The following is a 14289-nucleotide window of genomic DNA, read 5'->3' as shown; positions in this document are numbered from 1 at the left end:
GATATCTGTCAAGAGAGACACAGCTATACACTGAAGTGCTAATATTAGGCAGAATAGGAGCTTGTATAATCAGACCTTAATTGTGATTTCAGGCAAATGGCTGCATCCACTCATGAAATGCTGTAACATTTTACTAAGCATATAAAATGGTTGTTTTAGGATGGGGGACAGCAGTGGGCTTAATAATTTTCATTATACTTCATCTAAGATGAAGAGACTTGATACGTAACTTCTGGATGGTATAAAGAAATAGAGAACATTTTCATGAAACAATCGTTTATATTTTTATAGCTATTTCTTTCAAACCATCAAAGCAGAAAACCCATACAGGAGATTGCCCATCAGTTTCAGCACTGAAATAAGACTCAAGTTTCCTGGAATAATCAGCATGTGACCTGTGAAGGTTACTTCAGTTCTTCATTATTTGAACACGTGTCAACAATTTAATTATCTTTTTGAGATTCTTGAATTTAATAGTATTTAGAAAGGCCGAAGTCTTAAAATAAATATGATAACAGGGAGAAAAATTTATTGCAAACCCAAAGACATCACATCACTTAAGCAGAGAACACCAGCCCTCCTTGTCTTTTACAAGCCAAAGCTGGGAAAGGAAGATGGAGGGATGAGAAGGGAATTGGAAATAATGTCTCCTTCCCACAGTTGCATCATAGAGAAAAGGCTGTAGACTGCAGGCACTGCATTTAGATAGTTACCTACAAAGCACCTAATCGTCTGACTACATTCACTACAATAAGAGGAAAAAAAAACCCTAAGACTTTGAAAAGAGTTTCTGTGAGAAGTTTCTGGTCTGTGCTCCAGGCCACACTCTTATGTTCTACATTTGCAACCTTTGGCAATGCTGCAAGAGCACCAATATCATCAGGGTGAACTTGACTGGTTAACTGACGAACATCACTTAAAGGCTGAAATTCTGTTTAAAGTGTCCTGAGCATGAGAAGGTTAGGAAGTCTTCATCCTTAAGCTTGAAGATCAAGAAATTTCTTAATGACCAGAACATCTACTAAGTGAATCATTTCCCAGGGAATTTAAAAATAAAAATCAAACACATTGTAACAAAATTATTTTCTGTTACTAGTTCTTGGTGAAAGAAAAAAGAACATATACAAAATTTTATACTTCTAATATTTCGTGTTACTAAACATTAGCTTAGCAAAACCAGCTTTGCTCTTGATATGCAAAGGTGAATCTAGATTGCTGCATGACAAACCACTAGGAAATGTGGCTGCATTAATCCTCAGGGAGTACAAGAAACATCATCTGATTTTTAAAATATTGTCTGTAATGGCTCCAATCTTTACAAAGATTTAATCAGTTACCAATACTGTTGATATCTGTTCACCTTCTAGTCAGGTATCTAAGATTGACTTAGAAGGGTCAACAGAGTATCTACCTTTAATAGAGGGTAAGCAGTAGCTTCAGAAAAGGAATGCAGTTATACCCAGATTCCTTATACTATTCCCATGCATTTGAGCCACCAACTTACTACAGGCCACATTTTAGTATCTGAATTTAACCCATTAGGAAGGGTTAAACAGTCAAGGAAGAGAAAGAGAGGGCAGAGAGAGGAGGAGGAGGAGAACAAGGGACTAACATGGAGCTTAACAATCAAGGAATGCAGCAAGCATAGCAGAGCAAGATACAAGTCTTGCCAACTCCACTTAGTGCACTGCCTAACACAATCACTGAAGAACAGAACAGCTCCTCCATCCTCCTCTCAAAGCATGTTCCTTGCAAATGACGACTAGTTAAACACACAGTCAAATAGCAAAGCATGAATGCAAACAATGTTTTCTTGCAAACAATGTTTACAATCTAGGTAATAATTAAATAAGGAATAACACAGATTAACACAAATATTCAAATTCCTACCTTTAAAGGCGATGCCCAAAAGTGAAGTTCTCACTCGAAAAGGGTCTGGCAGTCAGCAAGGAAAGACATGAAGCCAAAGAGAAAGCAAGGAGAGAGGAAAGCCTGAGAGCTGCTCTCCACAAAAATTATAAATGAACTAAGCTGGCCTTTCCTGAGAAGGGCAGCTGGGCTGCACAGTTGGTGGATGCCTGAATCATTATCAGTAGCAGTGCCTGCATTCCCTTTGCTCAATGTTGCCAAAACGTTTTGAGAGCCTAAGGATGCTGAATTTTAAGTACCAACAAATGGAAAAATGCAAATAAATTCACGTTTAAAGAGAGCAGATCCATGCTGAACTTAACACAGAACATTAAGCCCTAGCTGGTATTTCATATAGCAGCTACAGGTGGGTAGCGGGCAAAGCACAGTCTCACATAAAGAGCTCAAATGCATAGCTGCTTTCTCCCCATAAACTATCTTGCCTTGCAGCTCCTCTCTGGAAAGCTTCCACATCACACCCTGAAATCCCAGGAACAATGAAGGGAAAGTAAGAGAAGCACGGTCCTGGATTCAGATTATCATGGCACACGGCAGATTCAAGATGCTCCTTCAGGGTGGGGATACAGCTTCGTTCCTTCCTCTTAACATGCTGTGCATCTCATTGCAGTGGGGCGTTGAGCTCCGTTTGCACAGCAGACAATGGGATCTGGCAGCGGTTCAAAGGCATCTCAAGCAAAGTGACTGAACACGCTCACTGCCGCTGGGGCAGAGCGGGATGCAGGGTGCCCGCTTTCCTCTCCTCCATCGGACTGCACGGGCAGGTGCTGCACCGCTGACAGCCAGCTCTGCTTTTGTTCCAGCAGCAAGAGGATCAAGGGGGAAAGCAAGAAGGTGCTGCTACAGAGCATGGCAGCACCGAGACCCACACCAATAAGGTAGAAGGATGCAGGGCGGGGGGATGAGGAGGGAGAGGGGGAGAGAAGCGGGTGGGAGAGGGAGGGTGAGAAGGAGGGAGGGGAGGAAGGCAGCCCACACAGCCAGCAGTGCCTGGCACCCTGACAGCACGCTGCCGGAGTTTGTCTTCTGAAGCTGTCATAGCTTTATGGATGCCTTCAGACTGACAAGCTGACGAGGGAAACTACGCTCTGCAAATGCATTCAGCAGCAGTAAATTGCTTCTCTTGCCCTAATGTGGCTCACAGTTTCACTCGGGGAATTGACCTCATTATCAAGAAGAAAAAAAAAAAAAGGAAACCAGACCAAATGCACAGTAGCTAAGTGTGCTCAGACACTATTATTGGAATTTGAGATGGGAATAAATCTGTGGATGGACACAGAAAAATCACCTGTTCCAGCACCACTAATAAAAAATTAACACATTTAAAGAACAAATACATAAATCTGAGGATATGTTCTGTCCCTGTGGTGGGGGAGATGAACTCTCTTTAAACCACTAAAAGGATGCCACAAGAAGGGTTCTGTATTTTAAAACATAGCAGGCAATGGTGCTTGGTGGAGCGGGGATGCATGCAGGGTCCGTCAGAAGAAGCACGGTGCTTCTGGCCACGCCACTGTGTTCTGCTCTCTGAAGACACAAAGCTGGAGGGAGGTTCAAAGCGGTATCCTCTCCCAGGCAGGGCTTGGGAGAAGAGGGTTTTCAGCCAGGATGACATACTAGCACACATCTCCAGAGGAGTTATTTTAACAGGAGCTGACAGCACACAGTGAACGCTCCTGTAATAAGACACTGCAAACTTAGTGCAATGGAGTGTTACAGGGTATTAGGGAGCGCTGGAAGAGGCTTGAATCTGATCGATTCAGTTGCTACTTCTATTATAAAGTAAACAAAGCACCTCCTTAAAATTTTCTCCCAACACTACCAAGATAAAAACAACAGTCAGAAACAAGGGTCAGTTACTGAGCTCTCACATTTTACCTCCTATGACTTCACCTGTTTTTGCAAGATGTCTACCTTCTCCCAGTTAAGCTGACCGGGTAGCCACAGTATACGCTGTCTCAAAGATATTTATTTTCTACTGTCTCATTGCTCTAGCAGAACAAGAAGAAGCCTTAACCTTCAGACTAAGATCTAATATGGTTTAAATTGCTTATTATAAATCAGGTGATTTTCCTTTTGAATTAACAATAAAACTAACTCAGAATGGGCATACTATTATGTATTCCTTCTGTTCTGTAATGACACAATAATTAGCTCAGTGTTGTTTCATCCTAGAAGTTACATTACAAAAACACAGCAAAATATTTATTCATTTAATATGGAAACTGAAAAAAAACCTTAAACTCTTTCAGAAGGAAAAGCACATAGATGCTTGGCTTTTTATTGTTAAGTGGTGAATAAATGCCAAGGTGCTGAGAGACACAGATTGCACACAATAAACTAGTGCTGTTGTCCTAATTAATCAGCAAAAGTTAAATGGATACTGAGTACCTTTTAAAGATGAGGGTTTCACATGTAACAGAGAAGACAACTCTCTATTCTGCCTCGTTTTAGAAAAACTTCTCACAGACACATCAGGATAAAATGCAGCACTGCAAGTCTCTTTATTTTGTGAACTGCAGATGGATGACGCTGACAGATACTTTCAATTATACATAACCTAAAATCATTTAAAACTGCCATCTATGCCAGTAAACGTATTGTCTCCATTCAAGCTGCAGTACGTAAAAAGCAGACGTTGGACACCTTTCAGTATGCCACTGATCTCAAAGATGGCAGAAAATACTGACTCCACACAACACAGGACCAGTTTTTAAAATAACCAAGACTTTCATGAACAGTTTGCACCACACATTTAACAAATGTTCTTCCGTTCTCTGGTTTTTGGGGCACTTGCAGGTAGTCCTCTCAAATTTATTCACTCAGAAAATATTTGAGAGAACTACTGCTGTTGCATGTACACGAAGACAACTTTTGCTCAGTGCCTGAAGAATTTCTGCACTTCTCTCGAAGGCTAGCTGTCCTCTTCTCCATCTTCCCTCCTCAAACTTCCCTCAGGTTCCCACTCTCCCTCAACTTCCAGGCCCATTCCTTACTGTCCTAGAGATCAACAGCCAAGAAAAAATAAGTTCAGTGGCTTCCCTACTGCTGAGCATCACTTGCAGGCAAGCACATCAACTGTATCCTCATACTAGTAGGCAGTGCTAATGAGATTTCAGTGATATTTTCCCAGTCGGCCCTAACTACCCAGGCAGGAAGCAAGCTCAGCACTGCTTCACGGCGGCTCTCTCCAAAGAACCATGGAAATACAGCTGCAAACACTCTATGTTGCTAGCTGTTAAAAAGACAGCTCATACTGCTGCATGTTCTAAGTACAACCCCCACCCCCCATTCCCAGACAACTTCCACTGTCATGAAGATGAGGATAGGTGAGGATAACCACGTAGGTCTGTCTGTAACCTCCCCTGAGCAGGCTGTGATACACATCAAGGCCTCTCTGACACCATTATGTGATCTTTGCCTTCACTAATCAATGTATTTTAATAATTGCAGTGAGAGCTGAGGCACAGCTGCAGAATTATATAACATCAGAGCAGTGGTTTTCCACTGAGGAAAGGTTACCAAAAATGAAGCCAATCATCAGTAGCTTTAATTCACTGCAGAGATGTCAATATTATTATTATTATTATTTTAAAGATCTGTGAATTAAAACAGATTTAAAGAATAGATTTTATTAGGGCAATACTCAGGAAAATGAAAGTAAATTCAAAACGTCTAGTCATGACTCAGATAAAAGCCTGTTTTCTTTCACTAGATGAAATCATGCGCCCACTGCAGCATTTCTGAAACAGCCCATTTATTTCCTTTATTTCCAGTATTCATAATCTGCAAAACTCAGCTTAAAACCAGAAGAAATTACTAGTAGAAAGACAGAAGTCTTTTAAGAGTCTCTATACCTAAACTAAGAGTGGTGGTAGTTACAAAAATATTAACAGCATTTACATTGTTTCTCCTGATAAAGATAATACTGTGTAATAGCATTATTTCCAGAATGTTGGGTACATCCAACCCTCACACTGTGTTTTCTATCAGTATCTTAAAAGGGTGTGTGGTATCAAGGTAATTATGTTTGAAACAGTTTAGTGTGTTAATCTTCAAAATTTAAATAAAAGAAGAGCAAAATCCCACTGTCCAAGCAAATCTCCAAATAGACCTATCTTATTACCTGGCTTCACACCCAGGAAGCAGATACCTGTCATCTATTGGGTTATATTATAAGGTATTTTCCTGGACCTTTAAGGTGACTTTACATGGATAGGTGAAACAGATTTTTATGCCCTGCCTTGTCAGGCATATAAATGCTTTTCTGTTACAAGGTTTTCAAATCAGGTTTAGGATCCAATATAGTCTGTTTGCAATGGAGAAACAGAGAGAGCATGAATAGTTCTGGAACTACTCGATTCTACCTCTGGAGGAAGGATGGAAGACAGGAGAGCCAGCCTTTGAGAGAAGCACAGAAGTCCTATCTTTGGACCTGTCTGCTGCCTGGACTCCGGGCCCACACTGTACCCATCTCCATCTGTCTTCAATGTCCCTGGATGGAGGCTGTGCCTGGCCATCTGCTTACCTTGCCTGAGTCTGTCAATGGACCCAGCTCTGCCTGCTGTGTTGCATCCCACTGGTGAGGGCATTGTCTGCAGTGGAGTCACCTTTGCCTCCTGGCTCTTGCTATGTCCTGACAAGTGGCTGGTACAACACTGCTTGCAGGAATAGATTTAAAAATCAATGGAAACAATATTCATCTCTTCTGACAAGTAACTGGACAGGTCTTTTCTGGGAAGCCCTCCAAGTTCTCCATAATCACAACTAAGTTGATTTCCAAGCCTTTAAGCATGGCCTTAGGACAGATCTTGGCAGTTTGGTGAATGCCTTAGCTCAGTAATGGATCAACGGTTTTAATGCCAGAATGAGAAAATATATTCTGAGAAACAGATACGGTTTTGTATTATAAAAGGACATGAATAATGACTTTGTTTTCACTTAATGGAAGAAAGTCAAAGAAAAGAAGATCATCCATAGACAGGAAAAAACTTAAAGGTAATGTGTTATTTTTCCTCCCCATGTTAAAGTAGAACAAAAGCTCCTGACGTATTGAACACAGCAATCCCTAGCCATAACATTATATTCATTTAAAAGACATGGTGGAAATGGCTGCAGTTTAGCCACTAGACTGACAAATAGATGGCACATTCAGAAGACAGTAAGTGAACCTACCAGAGCACCCTACGTCATGTCCTTCTGCTTTGTAATTAATTTTTTGTCTTTGTTCAGCCGTGTTCACATTTTTTCATCTCCCAAAAGATCTCCAAAGCCCTCTTGGAGGTAAGGGATATTAATATGGAGAAAAAAATAATGAGGTTAGTAGGTGTTGCTATGCACGTTACTAGCCTTATATATTCTTTAAGTAGGCACTTAGAAGTTCCTACAATTTGAAACAGTTGTATTTATTCCTTTTTTTATTCATCTTTAATACTCAGCAGGCTCATCTTTAAAAATTATATAGATAGTAACTGGCAAAAATTCATCACACTAACCTGCCAGGTCTCTTAAACTTCAGTCCAATAAGCCAATTAAAATATTTAAGATCTGATTCTGTCCAAGCACTAGAATTCATCTCTTGCACAAACGTGGCATGATGTCACGATGACACATCATCTTACACTAAGTATATCAGCCTATTTCTGAAGATATTTCAATGACAAGACGTAACTGACGAGATTAGATTAGGTTTCAGAGGAACTGGTTACCTGTTCCAGACAAGAGGATGAAGAACTGGTGACTGTAGAGAAATGCTTAGCAGACAAGTCCTTAACAGATCCAAATGATGGGACAAAACAGGCAAAGTTAAGAAAGGTAAAAAGATGAAAAGTAATGGAAGGAAAAGAGGTAATTTGTCCACCTGTTTCATCTATGACAATAAAGAGAGATCTCACACGAAAGTAAAGTTTTTAGGAACCTAAAGGCTTTTTTTTTTTTTAAAGTAAGAAATTAAGCTTCTGGCTTTTTAATATTCTTTATCATTTGAGTGTGTAATATCACTGGCACACTGTAGGAAACATTCAATAGGAAAGTCCTGCTAAAACAAGGACTGAACTAATTAGGTTAACACAAAGAAAGCCCAACATTCACTTCTAAAATCATAATTTACAGTTCCCAGTGCTTCTGCTTCCAAATGCAATGTGGCTATATATTCTACTGGTCTTCTCTCCACCTGCTAACATTTCTACATCTCTCATCTCTGCCTTCATTCCCTGCCGTTCGCATCAAAGAGAATATAGTCACAGTGCCAATTTATTGTGGTCATCTCTCAAAACAAACATTCTTCTCCCTTTCCTCTTCTAATTGCGACAGATGTAAACTGACATTCATAGCATGTACAAGGGTTGATCCGAAAGTAATGCCTCCTATTTTATTACGTTGGCCCACAACAACTGAGGCAGATGGTGGTACGGCAGTATAGGACCCTGCCAATACTGTGTCACATTCTGCTGCTGTGGCAGCAGTCTGGCAAAAATGCTTTCTGACATGGATGCGTCTATGAAGCAAAGATGTGTAACTGAATTCCTCTATGCATAAAAAATGGCACCCACTGCCATTCACTGACGCTTACTGAACATTTATGGAGACCAGAGTACGTGAGCACAGTGAGGTGAAAAGTGATGCATTTCAGCAACAGTGACACCTCTGCTGGTGCAGATTGTGCATGGCATGCAGCTCTTGTTCACTACTGTTGAAAACACATAGCTAATGGTTGAGACTATGTTGAAAAATAGTGTTTTGTAGCTGAGAATTCCCTCTATCAGACAGTGTTATTTTGCTCTTTATATCTGGTGGAATTTCCATGGAAATAAATAGGAGGCATTACTTTCAGAGCAACCCAAATATAAAGAATGAATCCCATTAATCCTTCGTTTATTATTTTAAGGTAACAACTTTTTAATGTGACTATTACAGCAAATGTCTATGAAATTACACAGCAATTGAAACTGGACAGAATGTTGATTTGCTCATTACATTCATTCTACATCATCATAAGTTTTTATATCATTTATTCTGCTTTTGAGTCTGCAGAATTAGTCCTAGCTTCTGTTACTCCAATCGCCACAACAGTGTGTTGAAAGTACAAAAATCTTTATCATGTGTTTCAAGTTATCTTTTCTCCCTTACAAACCTCTGCAGTTTGTACTTTCCAAATTAACAGCAAAAATTTTACAGGAGACAAGGTTTACTATTTAAGTCATACCTGAAAAATGAGAACAGGGACACACCAACTACACAGTACTTTCTCTTTTCCACCCCCCTGATGTCCTTTTATCTGATCAATGCTTGAAGGCTCTTTTCAATGCCACCAGAAAAATCAGGGTTTGGAAGAGAAAACATAGAGCTCTCCTATAAGTGGGGATGGAAAGAAGTTCCCTAAGGAAAGCAGGACCAACATAGAGACCTGTCCCACAAGAAATCTTTCATTACAACAACAGTATATCAGACTCATCTATGGTTCCCAAGGATAATTAGGGTTAGAGTTCAGTTTCTACTTGACAGATATAGTTAGAACTGTGGTGTGAGAAGGGTTCAGAGTCTGAAGTCCTCTTTTTAGTACCACTTTCTCACCACTAGAGTTTTTGTACAGAGGAACTCAGCATTACACACTAACCTCTGTAATTTCATTTTTAAAAATCCGGTCTACACACATAATGAATGCACTGTTCCATCCTCCCTTTTTCCACCCTCTAATTCTCCGCATAGCTGAAGCCATAACAATCTACATGTATTCATTCAGCAATCTGAGATATCCTTGGAACAACTGAGATTACTCTTCAAGCATTTTGAGGAAAAATATTTCAACCAAACTTCTGGCACAAATAAAAAGTCAAACCTTTGTTGCTTAAGGCAAAGAATCAAGGAATTCTGCAATCATGACCACACTATCTCTATTCTGCACCACTGATCATAGGAACTTCAAGATATGATTGGCATTTTCAATATACTGCAACATGTAGAAGCCATAAATACCCCAGAATCCTTATGCAAGTTCTGTATCAGGCACTGGGATAAGAACAGTGCTTTCTTGCAAATGTATAATATTCAAGCATACGTGCTACATATACTGCACAAGAATTACCTTCCTCACCATTCATACAGACAGTACTGAGGAAAAGAAAGTGGGGGTCCTTTCTTTCAGCACAACATTTAGACCAAACCAATATTTCTATTTTAATTACATTTACGATATTTCCTATAAGTCATGAATGCAGTTCCAGTGTGCTGGGAGCAACATAAATATAATCACTCCCCAAGGGATCTTACAGCATGGGTCATACATACATGGGTCAGAGATTTTGTGAAATGCAAAATGTGAAATTTTAAAAGCTTTCTAGCCCACATCCTTCCCATTCCTTTTCAAAGAATTAGAATTAATGGACATTGAATAACACTGCCCCAAATTTTGCCCACAAGGTATGTGAATATTCACTCCATTCAAATAAAAAAATATTTAGCAATAAGCAAACACCCATTCCTATCTCACTCAGGAACTACACAGAAATTCTCTTCTAATTCAAACCAACTCCACTGTCACTTCACGCTGAAAACTGCATGAGTGAAGACAAGAAGCACAGAACTGTTTCCTCTACAAATCATTCTAAGCTTGGGAAGGAGAAGTGTATAATCACATTGCTACATATAAGTCCAGCCTCTCCCTTCTATCCAATTCCTTAACTTCTGTTTTGATATGAGACCAGTCAAAAGGCCATAAACAAACTTTTCCTCTTGTCAAATCTCAAGAGACAACAGCCCACAGAAACACAAATGATTCTGCACCTACCTCTTATTACAATCTTGGGAAGAAAATATGCACATGAGCTGCTTCTCTCAGGAATGATGTTCTGTTTTAAAATAAATAAAAAAGAAACAAGACTTTAAACAGTGCTTTAATCTCTCTTCCCCCAAAGTCTGGCTCCATTAGTGTTTGCAAATATTTACTTAGCAGGAGTACCTTCGCTCTCCAGAACCAAGGTAATGATTACATTACCCTAACCATGGCATAAGGACAGAACAAGGCCATTACAACAGCATTGCTGGCACCGACCACACAATGACATCAGGTCTCATTTCAGCAGGCTCAGTTGCGCAGTAGTGAGAGCGAGTGGGGTGAGAAGAGAAATTACAACCATGAGAAAAGAAAAACAAAAAAGAACCAAAAACCAAAAGACCTGGATTTAGAGGTAAGCCAAAAAAAAAAAAAACCAAGTTGACAGAACAAACAAATGCGGTTAAGTTGAGAGAAGTAGACAAGCTAGAGTAGTTCTAATGGGATTTCTCACATTTGTTCATTACTATTGCTGCCTTTGAAACAACCAACAAAGCATAATATAAGGCACTATTTCTTTAGTCTTAGCCACAGCTAAATCAGTTCAGTAAAACTTCAGTGGTGTGACAAGGTTTGCGTAGTCTACTGCCAAAGCCTTTAAAAGAGTCAGGCCCATTAGGTATATGGTGAAACAAAAACAAACCTCCAAAGGACTGAGTTACACCCTTTCTCCACCCCTCTACCTGGCTAGTGATCACACAGATGCAAGTTACTTTGTGAAACTAACTGCAGATCAGGCAACTTTGGTGCCAGACATGAAAAATGCACCAGTTTGCTGGCAGGGAGCCCTCAGTGGAGTTGACAAGACTCGTGAAGAGCACTTAGATTAGAACACAGTTGGGCTTAGGAGGTTGCTTTTATTGTGCCCACTGGATAGCCTCTAGAGTCAGATCTTCTGCACCAGCAGAGTATCAGATATACAAGTACTCTGTCGCAGATTTCCAGCTCAGATAGACCTGGATTCAACAGAAACGCTGCCCTTTGAGTTTCCAATTACCTTTAATACTCTACAGCCAATTAGTAAACAAATAAGATTCACATTTGTATTGCCTGTGAATATAACCAAATGCTCTCAGTTCCCTGAATTTAAACTGCAAATTCAAAAGAGCAGCAAAATCTTTTTTTCTTTTTATAGGTTAGATAAAGATTAGTTTAGAGGAGCGCTTATTTTTTTTTTTCCCATCCATCCACAGTATAAAACCTTTCACATTTCCGTGATCCACAGAATCACAGAATATCCTGAGTTGGAAAACACAGAAGGATCACTGAGTCCAACCCCTGGCTCTACACAGTACCACTTAAATTCCAACCCTATGTCCGAGAACACTATCACAGGATACTCCGACACTCGGGCTGTGCCCACTGCCCTGGGCAGCCTGTTCCATGCCCAACGTCCTCTGGTGCAGAACCGTTCCCTACCCCCCACCTCCCATGGTACTGGTTAAGACCAATACAAGGAGATAAACTAACACCCAACTGATGGAATTAGTTTCCCACAGAGACCAGTTGTCCCCGATGTGTCACTGTAAAATATCCCGCATGTTCTGGTGCAAATTATTATTGAAGTGGGTGGACAAAGATGGAGCATCGCTCTGGTCTAGCTGTCTTTATTTATCAGATGAAAGCAGACTTGAAAAAAAAAAAAAAAAAGTAGAAACTCAATAGAACCATTTAAGACAGGGGGGCAGAATTTAAAACCATTTGAATTAGGTGCCGAGGAATTCAAACTGAATGTAATTACCAAAAAGTAGCCAGTGAAAAAACACAGACTGGTATTACTGAGGAGAGATTTTTCCATCAGTAGAATACAATAGGGATTGGCCAAATCTGATTGCATAGCAAGATTTATTTTGAAGATCTTTAAGCTTGAGGACAGGTTTAAAGCAACACTAATAGATGATACTGCTTTAATTTCCACAGAAAGCCAAGTTAGGTGGCAAAAAGCTTGCCTAACAATTTTCCGTTTTCCTTCTCTATGCAAACTCATCTCTTAATGTTGTCCTCAAAAAGCAAACATATTCGTATTTTTGGAAAGCCCCCAACAACACCACATTTCATCTCTAGGCATTAGTATTCACTAATAGCATGAACCTTTGCCTAGCACATAATTAAGTGGCTTTGAAATGATGTCATTAACTGAAGGAGCATCGTATCTTTTCCCGTGTTCATATTTAGTTTCAAATTTACCAGCCTCAACAATAGAGTGGGAAAGCTCCTGCTGTGTACAAGAACCTGGCCTTGCAGGATCCTTATGGAGCTCCTGTTAGTCAGGGGTTGCACTGTATAGAGACTCAATAAGCAATGACATCTGTATTCCTGACAGTTTTATTTCTCAAACGTCAGCCTCACTGCAAGTTTCATTTTACTTTTGACTCTGGAGAAAAGGCCAAGCCTGAACATAACAGATGCTCTCTGGAACACCCAGGACACATAAGAGAACATGTGTGGTCCCCCTCACCACTGCAAGATAAAACAGCTTTCTGGAAAACAAAAGAGTTTTTCTAAGCAGAAAAGCCTTTATATTTACACTAATCTGACACAATAGTTAAAAAGAACAGTATTCACACAGGAGCACAACCAAGTATAACTATATTCCCATGAAGATCTTATCCTTGGTGTGGACAAATAGTCCAATGAACACCAGACAGCAAAGCTCTTAGGTGAATCTGTACTTCTGAACAGTGAAAGCAGTCTTGTTTACAAAATTCTAGAAATGATCTCTTAAATTCTCTCTCTTGCATGATGGTTTATTTTCAATTTAATTCACCAGAGCAGCTTTCAAAGCAGAAGAAAAAAAGCTCTTTTCCCAAGGGAGTATCAGTTAAATCATAGAAAGCAAATGGCTTAGACTGGTTCATAATTCACTTAAGTCCTGTTTCAGATCTTGCACATCCTTATGTGGCATCATCTTGCCTGCAGACAATAAAAGCAAGTTTTCCTCCTTCAAGTCTCCTACTGTTATGGAGTGCATGTGGTCCAGTTCCAGCCTGTCATCAGCATGAGTTCCACAGAATCACAGAATTGTAGGGGTTGGAAGGGGCCTCTAGAGATCATCGAGACCAACCCCCCTGCCAAAGCAGGTTCCCTACACCAGGTCGCACAGGTAGGCATCCAGGCGAGACTTGAATATCTCCAGAGAAGGAGACTCCACAACCTCCCTGGCAGCCTGTTCCAGTGCTCCGTCACCCTCACCGTGAAGAAGTTCTTACGCACATTCGTCTGAAACTTCCTATGCTGCAGCTTATGTCCGTTTCCCCTCGTCCTGTCTCCACGTACCACTGAAAAGAGACTGGCCTCACCTCTATGGCCGCCACACCTCAGATATTTATAAACCTGGATCAGGTCCCCTCTCAGTCGTCTTTTCTCAAGGCTAAACAGACCCAGTTCACTTAGCCTTTCTTCATAGGGGAGATGCTCCAGGCCCTTCACCATCTTTGTGGCCCTCCGCTGGACTCTTTCCAAGAGATCCCTGTCTTTTTTGTACTGGGGAGCCCAGAACTGGACACAGTACTCCAGATGAGGCCTTACCAGGG

At 40.4% G+C, this 14289-nt stretch overlaps 1 protein-coding gene across 4 annotated transcripts in view; it reads right to left on the bottom strand.

Moving 5' to 3' along the window:
- NDST2 (N-deacetylase and N-sulfotransferase 2) overlaps positions 1-14289 on the bottom strand; it is a 108284-nt gene that overhangs the window by 37337 nt on the left and 56658 nt on the right. For 3 of the 4 annotated variants that reach the window (XM_010714379.3, XM_010714380.3, XM_010714381.3), the window contains one exon: positions 10712-10772. The exons of the other annotated variant lie outside the window; for it this stretch is intronic. The gene's annotated coding sequence lies outside the window, so the exon portion shown is untranslated. The remainder of the gene's footprint in view (positions 1-10711; positions 10773-14289) is intronic. 4 annotated transcript variants of the gene reach the window in all.

This window comes from Meleagris gallopavo, chromosome 8, assembly GCF_000146605.3.
Source record: "Meleagris gallopavo isolate NT-WF06-2002-E0010 breed Aviagen turkey brand Nicholas breeding stock chromosome 8, Turkey_5.1, whole genome shotgun sequence".
NCBI lineage: Eukaryota > Metazoa > Chordata > Aves > Galliformes > Phasianidae > Meleagris > Meleagris gallopavo.
Note: the sequence above shows the minus strand (reverse complement) of the source record. Positions and strands in the feature narration are given on the sequence as shown.